The 12,151-nt window shown below is 33.9% G+C and overlaps 1 protein-coding gene and 1 long non-coding RNA gene across 4 annotated transcripts in view; one reads left to right on the top strand and one right to left on the bottom strand.

Moving 5' to 3' along the window:
* The window catches only part of LOC123551492 (uncharacterized), an 89,390-nt gene that overhangs the window by 27,386 nt on the left and 49,853 nt on the right, over nucleotides 1-12,151 (top strand). For 2 of the 3 annotated variants that reach the window (XM_053540966.1, XM_053540965.1), the window contains exon 1: nucleotides 5,727-5,851. The exons of the other annotated variant lie outside the window; for it this stretch is intronic. The gene's annotated coding sequence lies outside the window, so the exon portion shown is untranslated. Of the gene's footprint in view, nucleotides 1-5,726; nucleotides 5,852-12,151 lie in introns of those variants that run through there. 3 annotated transcript variants of the gene reach the window in all.
* On the bottom strand, nucleotides 8,421-12,056 carry LOC128556309 (uncharacterized). The gene is made up of 3 exons (XR_008370564.1): nucleotides 11,501-12,056; nucleotides 10,772-10,905; nucleotides 8,421-9,122 (listed from the first exon to the last, which is right to left on the bottom strand). It is a non-coding gene; the product is annotated as an uncharacterized LOC128556309 (long non-coding RNA).

The raw sequence follows: 12,151 nt of genomic DNA, 5'->3' as shown, positions 1-12,151 counted from the left end.
ACTCCATTTCTAATGAGTTTGAACCAAAGGCCATTTCTATAAATGGTATCAAAACATTTTTTGAGATCAATAAAACAACAGATAAGCTTGGATCTGTGTCTAAGTTGCTTTTCTATAAAAGCATTTAGTAGAAATATAGCATCAGTGGTGCTGTAGTTTGCCTTAAAACCAAACTGTGCGTCGGTAATAACATCATTTGCTATAGACCCTTTCTTCAACCTTTCATTTATAACAATTGTAAATAATTTTGCAAAACAGCTAATCAGCGTAATACCTCTGTAGTTGTTAACATCTGAATTATCTCCTTTTTTAAATATGGGAATGATCATACCCTTTGACCAAGACTTTGGAAACATTGTCTATCAAGAATATAATTAGATAAAATTTCTAGCGGCTTAACAAGTACATCTACAACTTATTTAAAGTACTCGTTCAAAAATAATATCTAAAGAACATGCTTTACCTCTGCATAATAATTTAATAGCTTGGCGAGTTTCATCAACTGTAAATGCTACATCTAATTCCTGAAACGCTGAGTTACTCGAATGTTGTGAATTAAAATCATTTAAGAAATCTTGGCACTCTATGTCATCTTTAATTTTAAATTATGTTAACTCTTTAAAATGGGTATAAAAATCTTCAATGCTAATATTTTCACCTTCATCTGTTGACTTTTTGCTTCAAACCATTTTCCATAAATCTGTAGGCTTCCTATTTTTCATTTCTTCCATTTTTAAGGACATATTCTTTAAAAAAAAAATCTTTTAGTTACCCTACAGCAGTACTTAAAATCAAATTTTCTATCATACAAAATGCGTTTATTTTCAACACTTCTATCTAAATTAAATTGAATAAGATATAAATGAAATATATTAAAATTTCTAAAACAAAATAATATTTCCAAATGCTTCAACACTTACTTTTGACAAATACACAGTTTATACTCGTACACATGTAGTTCTTGTTTTAAATTTCATGTTGCTTAAAATGATTTTATGCAGTAGTAAGCATCATTAAAAGCTTAATACGCACCTCAACAAAAACCTGAAAAAAGGAGAATTTTCTGAGTGGAAAAGGGGTCATAAGTTTGACTGAATGCATTACGATGTAAATATATATACCTATAATAATAATAATAATAATATATAAGTCCCCCCCCCCACCCCACCCCACATCCAATAACCAACTCCCATCTTATCTGCTGTTTATAAGCGATTATGTAACAGTAGCTGATTAGGGGGCAGTTGTCACAGCAGGGGTCCCAACTAGATCATGAAAATGTGTGGAAATTAATTTTCCTTAGTGAATGTGGAATATTATTATTATTGTTTTATGATTATTATTATTATTTATCCCCCCACCAAAGGTGAAGGGGATATTAGAAATGCTCTCCGTCCGTGCGTCCGTCTGTCCGTCCGTCCGTCCGTCCGTCCGTGCGTCCGCAACGATCTTTGTCCGGACCATAACTCCAAAAGTACTTGAGGGATTTTCTTCAAACTTCATACACTGATAGAACACATTGGGAGGAAGTGCAGTGTGCAAGAACAATAACTCTACCTTGCCTATTTTTTGAGTTATTCCCCTTTATCTTATTTTCTTAAAAAATTTTGTCCGGAGCATAACTCCAAAAGTACTGGAGGGATTTTCTTCAAACTTCATACACTGATAGAACACATTGGGAGGAAGTGCAGTGTGCAAGAACAATAACTCTACCTTGCTATTTTTTTAGTTATTCCCCTTTATCATATTTTCTTAAAACATTTTGTCCGGAGCATAACCCCAAAAGTACCGGAGGGATTTTCTTCAAACTTCATACACTGATAGAACACATTGGGAGGAAGTGCAGTGTGCAAGAACAATAACTCTACCTTGCCTATTTTTTGAGTTATTCCCCTTTATCATATTTTCTTAAAAAAATTTGTCCGGAGCATATCTTCTTCATGCATGGAGGGATTTTGATATGTCTTGGCACAAATGTTTACCACCACGAGGCGGAGTGTCATACGCAGGAACCAGGTCCCTAGGTCTAAGGTCAAGGTCACACTTAGAGGTCAAAGGATACAAGAATAAAAACCTTGTCCGGAGCATTTCTTCTTCATGCTTTGAGGGATTTTGATATAACTTGGCACAAATGTTCACCACCACGAGACGGAGTGTCATGCGCAAGATCCAGGTCACTAGGCCTAAGGTCAAGGTCACACTTAGAGGCCAAAGGTCAGATACAAGAATGACTTTGTCCGAAGCATTTCTTCTTCATGCATAGAGGGATTTTGATGTAACTTGGCACAATTATACACCATCATGAGACAAAGTGTCATGCGCAGTTCCCTTCTTTAGAATTACTTCCCTTTGTTGTTACTTTAAATAGCTTTTATTGTAACTTTTTCATTACTAGTCGTAGGGAAAAATCGAGACCACTTTTCTGTAGTACAACAAACATGCTAAATCCAATTTTGAGGTGTATTTTCACCAGTCTCTTCCTGATAAAGATTTTTGTGTGGACTTGCAATTTTTTTTTTTTTTTTTTTCCCTTAGTTGTTACTATAAATAACTTATATTGTAACATTTTTATAATTGACCCTAGGGAAAAAACAAGACCACTTTTCTGTGGTACAGCATAGATGTTACTCTCCAGTTTTAGGTGTATTTTATTAATTTTATTATATATAAGGTATCTCTACCTAGTAAGGAGTTTTTTTGTGGACTTTAAAAAACAAAAGACTTACAATGATTACTAAACAACCACAAAATTAACATTCCATTTGCAAATACAGCTGCCCGGTGGGGGGATTAGCCATGTCTGACATGGCTCTTGTATAGATGATAATTATTATCTGATTATTACATAATATTACAAATGAAAATCATAAAAGATGTTGTAATAATATTTAAAAAAAAGATCATAATAGTGAAAACTCAATTAGTTCTTTGTGTCGACAAACACTATCTTATCATATCATATTTTTAATGAAAAAGGTCATAATACCGACGAAGGTGATCTTTCCATTATATTTATGTAGAAAAACTTATTAAAAGAATGAGAAAATGATTTTCTCATGCAATCACCCTTATTGGAATGTAATATTACTGGATAAAATCAAATTATTGTGTTCTATCTATACTGAATTTTCGATGTCAATAACAAAATGGCTAAAATGTACTTATTTATGCTTTAATTTATAACACTGAAATGTACAATCTTAGACAAATGTTATTTACAATATTCTGCAAGCATTTAAACAAAACTTTTAGATGAGTGAATCAGATGAAATGGAAACGGTCATCCATCCATCCATCCAGATTCAGCTCATATTTGAGAAAAAAGTAAACGGTTGGTTTAAACAATATTTATTTTCAGCAGATATACAGCAAACATCAAGGACTGAGTAGAAAGCTAAGCTTATTAAGAAACTCGTTCCTTAAACGTTTAACTTAAAGTAAACGGTTATGAGACACTTTTTTTCCCACCATTATTTTCGTCTGGTAACATGCTTTAAAAGTATGCATGTGTTAGTCAGTTGCAGATAATACGTTACAGATCGCGCAAGGTGTGCGTTTTTGTTTGTTTGTTTTTTTTTGTTTTTTTTGTTTTTTTGGGGGGGGGGGGGGGTTGTTGTTTTTTTGCCTCAAAATTAAGTATCCTGAAACCTAAGTTTTACTGTTTTTATCACAGAAACTACGAAGTGCCAAGTATATGCAGATCCGTTTAAGGCTGAACACCACTAAATCCGGCTGTTCTTTATTTTATATAAAACCCACTCACTTTAAAACGGGTTTTCGGCATTTTTTAGCATATCAGACTTTCAGAGACTTATATTACCATAAAGAACTATATCGCTAATGTAGAAAAACAAAAAGGAAAGGGGGTGTTAACTTTTATGTGAGAAAACTACAGTTAGTTAAGTACAACCCGCTAAATTTACTCCTTTTGGCTGATCACTACCAAATAGAATGTAAGCCTCACAAGTAGTCCAAATATAAATAGTACTAATCCTTTTTCCTTTCCTAGTGCATTTTCTTGACAGCAACGTGCTAATTTTATCCTACCGCGTTTCAGTATGTATCACTTTGCATTCTATTGAATTATAGGCTGAACACCACTAAATCCAGCTCTTCTTTATTTCATATAAAATCCACTTACTTCATAGCGGTTTTTCGACATTTTCTAGCATATCAGATTTTCAGAGACTTATATTCCCATAAAGAAAGAGATCGCTACTTTAGAAAAACAAAAAGAAAAGGGGTGTTAACTTTTATATAAAAAAACTACAGTTCGTTAAATACAACCCGCTGAATTTACTACTTTTCGCTTCTTTTAATTTCTCTTTTCGAGACATTAAATTCTTACGCCGCCATTTTTACCTAGCATGCGATAGGAACATGCCGATTTCAATAGAATGCAAAGTGATACATACTGAAACGCGGCAGGGTAAAAGTAAGAACGTTGCTGTCGAGAAAATGCACTAGGAAAGGAAAAAAAATTAGTACTATTTATATTTGGACTACTTGTGATAGACCAGCGGTGAAATCGGCATGTTCCTATCGCATGCTAGGTAAAAATGGCGGCGTAAGAATTTAATGTCTCGAAAAGAGAAATTGAAAGAAGAGAAAAGTAGTAAATTCAGCGGGTTGTATTTAACGCACTGTAGTTTTCTTCGGGGGCATTTGTCACCATTAGTAACAGCTCTTGTTTCGAGATTTAGCATCCATTCTCAAGGCACACCTATTTCACGATTATCTGCATAGTTTTGTTGCAAAATATTGAGAAAATCGGGAGAAATCAGCATTTATTACTGGTCACCCCTCACTTATAAAAATACGCGAAATTTAGCCCCGTGCAAACAATATCTCAAATTTTATTACATTGTTCATGTAATTTTGATTCAGGGTCCATTTCATCGTTAAGATTATTGGTATTTTCGATCAGAGACATGCTAATTATTTGCAGTGCTAAAACGTGAGAAAATGCAGGGAGGGAGGCTTACATTTGATTTGGTGATCTGCCTTAACACTTTCCTGGAAATCATCAAAATTGGATTCAATTGTATGATTTTTTTTCGCACTGGTATCAGCGCAGATATGTGGAATTTTCAAATCTAATGTCCCTGGCCCCATAAATTTAACATGTCCGAAACATTGCGGAATATGATACTATTTCACTTGGGTGATGATTACATTGTACACGGATTTTATCATAGAATCCGTGTAAAATTTCAAACTTTAAAAGCAAATTCTTTCGAGTAGTGAATAGTTTCTTTGTTGCAAATGATGTAGGCCTATATATTTTTAATTTAACCTGATTTCTTTGAGCCCGCTTTTGAGGCGTTGCCTTATTTCATATTAGTCATAAATTATAGTCTAAATTGAAGGACCTCGTGATAACTATTGACTGTACTAAAATAAACGATCATAAAATAAGTCATCCCGATAAGCCACCAGTTGTGCTGATGAAGACAGAAATCCCTTCCCCCACTTGGCCTTTTAGGCTAGATAATGTATCAAAGTTTACATTGGCACATTTCATTTAATGACACCATGTACCTATATCTTATGCACCGGGCCTTTTGATGGAAATAAGTCAAAAATGATGATTTTGCTTCCAATGCTATATTAGTAACAAGTTTCCCGTCCGGGAAGTAGGTTTTCCAAGTTCCAACCGTAAAATTCAAATTCCGAACGGGAAGTTTCCCCTACAGTGACCGCTTGCGCGGTGAAGAGACCACGCCCTCTTTCCTATAGCACATGCGCAAATAAATATTTGCAAGCGTCTGGAAGATCCAGATCAGCGAAAATGGTTCCTAGTGTTTTTATTTGGGAACAAAAGTAGATTCTTCTCTCTGCTCTGGTGGAGGTAATCATCTGAAACAATATCTGAACAGAGTGGAATTTATCTTTTCACTCAATGGCTTTGTTATCACTCTCACTGTCCCGACATCCCAATAATTAACTGAATAAGCTTATTTCATCTGTTTTCGAACATAAAATTTGAAGAAATTATCCGTAAATTTACGGATAATCAGTAAATTTTCATACTGCTTTCTTAGACCTGTTTAGTATGCCGAATATAAAAACACCACAACACAGATGTGTAATGTGACATCATACCAACCAGTCATCTGGCCTAAAATGAAGAACAGACTTGCACTGGCTAAAACTTAGTTTGTCGCAGTTATTTAGATCATATGTACAGTTCTTTTCTTATGTCTGTGTTTGAAAATCCATAGAATTAGATAAGATTTATTTTGAGTCGACAAGACAAAACAAATAAGCTGGTATGAGCTATAAATTTACAATGATTAGAAAATCTTATCGGTTAATCAAAAGAATATTGCCAGTAACTACATTTTGTACATTATGTAATTTAAAAAAACAAACATTGTTTAACATATGTGAGCGCATGATTTGAAAACAATAAAACATGCCACTGTCTTTCCGCTAATATCAGGTGAATGATAATTTACCTGTATTATTACAGCTTGGATATAATTTCTTATCAGTGCCCTACTCGTATTTCAGAACTTTTCTTTTTAACATGTTTTCAAGGTTGTAATGATTTCTGATATGAATAGTAAAGATATTTAATGATTTCATTTGTACCACGGAAGTAGCTACTTGAAGTAGATACTTGATATGCCTCTCCATTGTCTATCATTGCAAACAATATCTTGTTAACTTACAAATGTACAAAAAAGCCAGTAAGGGATTTGTAATACTATAACATATCTTAAGACTTTACTTTGTGCTAACCAGTCACCGGGCAGAAATGGCAGAGTTTTCCATTGTCATTTTATGAAAAATGAATGCTAAAACATGAAATTTGCCTAGAGATAAAACTTAAAGGGGGAACTTTCACTGAGACACCAGAGTGTGCTTTTAGCAGTTGATAGATTATACATGCATGTTGAGTAAAAGCAGACAACACTGGTTATTATATACTTTGTCTTATTTTATTTTAATAAGTTTCTTTAATGTTATTGTTGCTTTAATATAACTATTAGATTTTATTTGGGTTAAACCTACATATTACATTTTGATTGAATATGAATGTAATACTATGTTCTACAAACTACTCAATGAGTGATTCATCTGCTATACACTGGTATCACATTTGTAATTAGATCCAAATGAATTTATTTACAAACAGCGAATGAATCAGCCGTTGCCAAAATTCAAATTCAAATTTTCTCCTGACAGGCTAAAACTTTTTTCTCAAGTCATCTTTGCAAAATAAAACAGAATAAGATTTTTGGATAAAATGTTGTAAAAAGTCACAATGTACAAATATGCCAATTTTCAGAAAAAAAAACTTTAAACGGATTTAAGGTAACTTGAAAAAAGGATTCCCTGATGTGAACATGTGTATAAAATTATAAAAAAGCCTGCCCCAGCTCCATTTTGTGGCTTATATACTCCCAATTCCTCCTTTAAGCTCATTTGTCATCCGAAAATGTAAAAAACTCGAGCAGAAAAGATCTCTGAGCTTATGCAACCACATGGAGTCAAAAAAATCTAATATATACCAGTCTGTGATGTTTTCGATAAACCCAGAAATCTATAAATATATTTTAATACAGTTGAGGCTCAAAGTGGGGGTATATAAATCAGCAAGGGCATTCACTTATGCAAGTGTTATATAAGCGGTCTTGGATGTTTTGTCTCCCTTGAATTGGGAAAAAATCGTTTGAATAATGCTTAGTCTGTATACAGGACATGCTGATTTAACCTGGCCTAAGACCACAGTTATTTTTACTATATGTTCTATATAGGCACTGGACAATATAGCAATTTTGCATGCATTCCAACCCCTATAAAAATACCTGAACTCAACAGAACTATTCAAGAGAAAAAATTCCAGCCACAGTAAACATTGGGTTGACCGGCTCTTTTTTCCACCATTTTGAACCAAATCACATGCGTATGAAGAATACTCTCTAGATGGCCGCAAACAGGCAAAACAGGCCCTATCAAAAAGTCATGTTATCCATATTCTGACATTTTATTCTGTCAGATTGTACATGTACCTACTATTTCATATCTCCTCTATTAAATCATGCCATTTATTGCAGGTCTTTCACTCAAAAATTCACCAATATTCACCATCAAACAGAGGAACTATTTTCCGCATAACCACTTCCGTATTGTGGTCAACCAAGGGCAAATAACTGTGGTCTTGTGCCTATTTAGACCTATTTTTCTCTCCAAACTAAAAAATATTTTACCAGTATAATCTCAGATGTATAGCAAATTAAATCTGAAAGTTACACCTTTGTTGAACTATGCACTAAAATTTGACAGCTTCCAATGTTACACATGGTATCGGTCAAATCTGAGAAAAAAAAAAATTTGCGAATTTTCAGATGAAAAAACCGCAAAATTCTATAACTTTTTTGTTTGATGAGATTTTCACCCAAAATAAAACAGCATGTTTCCTTAATATACATCTATCCAAATTAAGAGCCACTTCAAGTCTGATTACAATATCACTGTTCCAATTTTAAGGAAAACTATTCATATTACAAAAAGCACGTCAAAACGCGTAGTCTACTCACACGAAAAAGTAAAATGTGAACTAAGAAAAATCCTGTAGCTGTCAAATTTGCCCTTTTTAAGCAGCCCAGTATGTGGCAAATATGAGCATGAATAGCTTTTGTACATATATGTGTCATATACTTTTCAGTGATCATTCATTTATGGCTACCCTAGGTAAAATGAGCCAAACAGCTCTGAAAAATCCAATATGTGAGCTTTCTAAAAAGCTTATGAGTCTTTCTGGAATGAATATTTCACTCAAATCTTACAGTTTACAGGCATTCAGTGCACTCTGTAAATGAAACATGCACACCATGACCATTTACACTGCACAAAATCTTACATTGTGTATCACAGCTGAGCATTCTGGCAAAACAGCCCCTATCTCTATAAAGAATGATTTTAATGTACATCACTGCCTGCTGAATGTTCCAAACTGGCTTAATTTCAGCAAAAACCTTAATAAATATCAACCTGAGAAACTACAACTGGTGCTCCTAATTTTTCCTGTGACTAATATCAATGGAAGTGACTCTTCGTGTGACCGAACCAGGATCTTCTGTGTGACTGGAAGGCCTTCGGCCAAACAACATCTGACATATGAGTCGAGCTAGTCATAATTTCTTAGAATGAATACTTAATCAGTTTACATGATTGTATGTATGTGCAAACTATATTTCAAAACAATCTGACTGCAAAGAAAGTGTGAATTGCTAAAAAGTGCCCCTCAAAGCAACTTTTCTATGAATATTTATATCACAGTCTCCTTTCCCCATACTGAAACTGTCATAATATAATATAAAACCTCAAATTCAAGTCTTATGTATGTAAAATGTGTCATAACAAACAGTCTGAATAACAAAACTATCAATCACAAAGCAGTCTGTCCAGTTTCCTTGCTTTACTGACTGCTAGATCTGAAGCAATGTTTACTATTTTCAGGTAAAATTAGCTATAATCTGAACTGAGTATTCACACTGGGAATACAGCTTACTGCATCAACTATTATGAACAAATTCCTGTCCAATTTCATGGTAACTGATTACAGGGCTAGCGCTGGAATGGGCATTTTGAGCAAAATGCTTAAAATGCTAATTTTGGCTCAAGAAAATTCAGAAATGGCTCAAACTCTAAAAAACCAGTCAATTTTTATATAATGTTATTTTGGTCCAAAGAGTGCCAAGACAGACTGTGACAAAACATGCAATAAACAAGAGGCACAGTCCATGGTCCATTAACACCATCAAGTGACAATAAACCTGTGCCCTTGGGGTAATTAAAAGCATCTCTCACAGCTTGTTTAGCTAAATTGGTACTGATTAATGAATATACATGGATCAAAGGTGTTTGTTTGTGGCACATGCCATGATTGAAGTTCCTTGATTTCAGGAATAAAATATTGAGCCATCTTTTGTTATAAAATTATTTCAAATGAGTAATTCATTATTGATGCCAATAAGTATATAATAAAATGTTTTTAAATTAATTTCTTGCTTGTCATTATGGCTGAGAAAGATAGTTCTGAATCAGGTAGTTTACCTCCTGCAAAGAAAGCAAAATCTGTGAAAAGAGAAAATAGGACTCTAAATCCAGCTAAAAAATGGAAAATAGACTTTCATTGGTTGCTTGTGGATTACTTGTAAGTTTGTGTGATTTATTTCAAAACTAATAAATAAATTCATTGCTTAAGAGTTGTCCGAGTAGTTACATGTATATAATATATTGTTAATTCATTGAGAAATGATATAAATTATGGTTAAAAATAAATTTATCCTTGATGCAATGTTTTGCTTATTATTACACAAGGACTGACCATTCAGCTATGAAGCATTTAGTATGATTTAACATTTGTGGATAATGGTGTTTTCTGCTGCAATCTAAGCATTTGAAATACCTTAAAGCCCAAAAGCTTCAGGGTGCAAAGCTCCCTGTGAACCCCACCAAAACCCTGTCATGGACACGCGAATGGCATGCAAGCCTCTTCGATCCGCGGCGTAAAAATTTGGCTCAAACTTTTTTCAACCCAGTGCTAGCCCTGGATTATAAATGTTATCTCACTACCACACATGATTTAGAAAGTAGTCATTATGGCAAAACTGGCTGAAATAATGTTATTCCACTACAATTCTATTTTCTAGCTTTTTTTCGCTTGCCTATGCAATTTAACGAAGTCTATTAAATTTTACAAAATTACAGAAAGTACCTGATCTTGATTAAAAGCATCTAAAATGGAATTATTTACCCATTCACAACACCGAACAACTGTCTTCAGTCAAATCTGAGAAGCTGTAGACATATATGTACAAAGGCGGTCAATCCCCGTCTATGCGACAAACTTCACATTGTCCGAGCGCTCTCATTTCAGGTTTTTAGGTACTAAAAGTGTAAGAAATCCAACAGAATAAGTAAATATACAATTCAGGACCTCATATATGATGATTTATGCTCAATTAAGCATTAAGGAAACCAATATGCAAGTCTAGTGTGTGAAAATCTGCCTGTTTTCCTTCAAAATCAATTAAAATATGCCAATTTCAGGCCTAATCTGTCCAATTTTCAAGCCCTTGAACTGATTTTTCTTGCACAGATTATGATTTCACATATTTCACTATTCAGACTGTGTGTACTGTGTAAATTCAAGTAACCAAAAGAGCAATTTTATGTAAACAAGAATAGAAAAAAATACATATCTGACTTTAGGTCAGATTTCCTCAGTCGCAGCTCAAATTTCTAAAAAATAAAAAAATATCACATCGCGGCATTTGTAATACCCCATTTTGTTTTCTGCATACCGGTTTCAAACAAAGAACTTATAAAAATGCATTTCATGCATGAAAACCTGCAAAATTAGAAAAAAATCCAGAAATACGTAAACTGAAAGTAGGATTTTTCACAAGTTTCAAGTGCATGTATACTTTTTACCCAAACTGAAGCAATTTCAGCAAATGTAATGATTAATCTAAATATTTACCAGATTTCTATGCCTACCAGCCATTCACTGTCAAAATTTCAGCCATGTAGATTGAAAAATTAAAAAAAATATTGACAATTTACTTTCTGACATTTTCCACTATATCAGGCCTAAGACCACAGTTATTTTTACTATATGTTCTATATAGGCACTGGACACTATAGCAATTTTGCATGCATTCCAACCCCTATAAAAATACCTGAACTCAACAGAACTATTCAAGAGAAAAAATTCCAGCCACAGTAAATATTGGGTTGACCGGCTCTTTTTTTCCACCATTTTGAACCAAATCACATGCGTATGAAGAATACCCTCTAGATGGCCGCAAACAGGCCCTATCAAAAAGTCATGTTATGCATATTCTGACATTTTCATTCTGTCAAATTGTACATGTACCTACTGTTTCATATCTCCTCTATTAAATCATGCCATTTATTGCAGGTCTTTCACTCAAAAATTCACCAATATTCACCATCAAACAGAGGAACTATTTTCCGCGTAACCACTTCCGTATTGTGGTCAACCAAGGGCAAATAACTGTGGTCTTGTGCCACCTTAGGTCAACATTAAATCGCCCCTGTCAGATGTATGCACATATTGAGTGTACAGTATACTGACAAAAGGTTAGGGTTAGGTTTAACATACAAGGTT

The sequence above is a fragment of the Mercenaria mercenaria genome, chromosome 4 (genome assembly GCF_021730395.1).
Source record: "Mercenaria mercenaria strain notata chromosome 4, MADL_Memer_1, whole genome shotgun sequence".
NCBI lineage: Eukaryota > Metazoa > Mollusca > Bivalvia > Venerida > Veneridae > Mercenaria > Mercenaria mercenaria.
Note: the sequence above shows the minus strand (reverse complement) of the source record. Positions and strands in the feature narration are given on the sequence as shown.